The sequence below is a fragment of the Caretta caretta genome, chromosome 28 (genome assembly GCF_965140235.1).
Source record: "Caretta caretta isolate rCarCar2 chromosome 28, rCarCar1.hap1, whole genome shotgun sequence".
NCBI lineage: Eukaryota > Metazoa > Chordata > Testudines > Cheloniidae > Caretta > Caretta caretta.
This window is the reverse complement of record NC_134233.1, coordinates 10,224,268-10,226,750: the sequence shown is the minus strand read 5'-3', so window position 1 is coordinate 10,226,750 and position 2,483 is coordinate 10,224,268. Positions and strand designations below refer to the sequence as shown.

Genomic DNA, 2,483 nt, shown 5'->3' with positions numbered 1-2,483 from the left:
CAGTGCCAAGAGGCTAAACAACAGCTGAGGTTGGTTCGCTACCCGGTGTGCTACACCCAATAATCACAACGGGGTGGAGAAGCAGAAAAGTTTATTTGCAGCTGCAAAAAGGTACAGGGAGAATAAGATCTCATATTCTGCACCCACAGCAGGAAGTTACACAGGCTTTTATACATCCGTTTTCCCAGCATACCTATCCAATAGCAAGCTGCCCTAAGTATCCATGTAGCCAGCCAATCCAGTTCCCAGCTAGTTCCCTTGTTCTCTGTATCATTTGTTAACCTATACATAAAGCTGCTTTATTCAGCATTGTTCTTCCATATCTGTCCTGTTCGTCCTTGTTTAGTTTCAGGCAGTCTGACTCTGCAACATATTGTTGCAGATCCTCAGCATAACTGCTGCGAGTGCCTCCAGGCGGGGGGGGGGGGGCAAGGACACCTGGGCCTAGTGCGAGGGGGCTTCATTGACACTCGTGGTCTTCCATCCCCTCGAGTTACCTAGTGGCCATGCCCCAGTGTCCCCAACAACTCCCCTGCTCAAAGCAGGACCAATCCCCAACTAAATCATCCCAGCCAGGGCTTTGTCAAGCCTGACCTTAAAAACTTCTAAGGAAGGAGATTCCACCACCTCCCTAGGTAACGCATTCCAGTGTTTCACCACCCTCCTAGTGAAAAAGTTTTTCCTAATATCCAACCTAAACCTCCCCCACTGCAATATGAGACCATTACTCCTTGTTCTGTCATCAGCTACCACTGAGAACAGTCTAGATCCATCCTCTTTGGAACCACCTTTCAGGTAGTTGAAAGCAGCTATCAAATCCCCCTCAGTCTTCTCTTCTGCAGACTAAAGAATCCCAGTTCCCTCAGCCTCTCCTCATAAGTCATGTGTTCCAGTCCCCTACTCATTTTTGTTGCCCTCTGCTGGACTCTTTCCAATTTTTCCACCTCCTTCTTGTAGTGTGGGGCCCCAAACTGGACACAGTACTCCAGATCTCCAGAATAGATATGTGGACAGAGTTGGCAATGGGTTTGTTGGAAGGATCGGTTCGTGGGTTAGTGTTTTTGTTGTGTGATTGCTGGTGAGTATTTGCTTCAGGTTGGGGGGCTGTCGGTAAGCGAGGACTAGCCTGTCTCCCAAGATCTGTGAGAGTGAGGGATCATCCTTCAGAATAGGTTGCAGATCCTTGATTCTGCGCTGGAGAGGTTTCAGTTGGGGGCTGAAGGTGACGGCTGGTGGCGTTCTGTTCCTTTCTTTGTTGGGCCTGTCCTGCAGTAGGTGACTTCTGGGTATTCTTCCCTTCAGCAGGTAGTTTTAAGATCGCTTGATAGAGATCCTGTAGGTGTTTGTCTCTGTCCGAGGGGTTGGAGCAAATGTGGTTGTACCGTAGAGCTCGGCTGTAGACAAGGGATCGTGTGGTGTGGTCTGGATGAAAGCTGGAGGCTCACCACACGATCCCTTGTCTACAGCCAAGCTCTACGATACAACCGCATTTGCTCCAACCCCTCAGACACAGACAAACACCTACAGGATCTCTATCAAGCATTCTTACAACTACAATACCCACCTGCTGAAGTGAAGAAACAGATTGACAGAGCCAGAAAAGTTCCCAGAAGTCACCTACTACAGGACAGGCCCAACAAAGAAAATAACAGAACGCCACTAGCCGTCACCTTCAGCACCCAACTAAAACCTCTCCCATGCATCATCAAGGATCTACAACCTATCCTGAACGACGGCCCATCACTCTCACAGATCTTGCGAGACAGGCCAGCCCTTGCTTACAGACAGCCCCCCAACCTGAAGCAAATACTCACCAGCAACCACACACCACACAACAGAACCACTAACCCAGGAACCTATCCTTGCAACAAAGCCCGTTGCCAACTGTGCCCACATATCTGTTCAGGGGACACCATCATAGAGCCTAATCACATCAGCCACACTATCAGAGGCTCGTTCACCTGCACATCTACCGATGTGATATATGCCATCATGTGCCAGCAATGTCCCATCTGTCATTTACTCCAGCCTGTTTTCTATCCATCGTCAGCACCATCCCAAGCCAGCTGCACCCGCCTCAAAAAGACAGTGTCCCCTGATGGGTGTAAATCACTGAGCTCTCTCCTCTCTGAGCACTGACTGCCCCTCCGTCTCCTTGCCCCTCAGTCTGGGCAGACGGGACCTTTCCCTCCAGGGCTGGAGGATTCCCCCTTCTCATCCGCTACTGTCCCAAGCCGCCCCTTGGGTGGGAATCTTAAATGTACCAAGGTGACTTAGGAGCAGAAACCCCCACAGACCTTCCGTGCAATGGGCACCTGACCCGCACTGAGCAGGACTGAAACTCCTGCAGGGAGACTGCTGGGCCACATCCCCTCTGGGCCTGAGCAAAGCAGCAGGGTGAAAAGAGAACTTGGAGATGCTGGGGATTGAACCCAGGGCCTCATACATGCAAAGCATGCGCTCTACCACTGAGCTACATCCCC

The 2,483-nt window shown here is 50.8% G+C and overlaps 1 non-coding gene across 1 annotated transcript; it reads right to left on the bottom strand.

Annotated features, from left to right (window-relative positions):
• Positions 1–2,411: 2,411 nt before the first annotated feature.
• On the bottom strand, positions 2,412–2,483 carry TRNAA-UGC (transfer RNA alanine (anticodon UGC)). The gene has a single exon. It is a non-coding gene; the product is annotated as a tRNA-Ala (tRNA).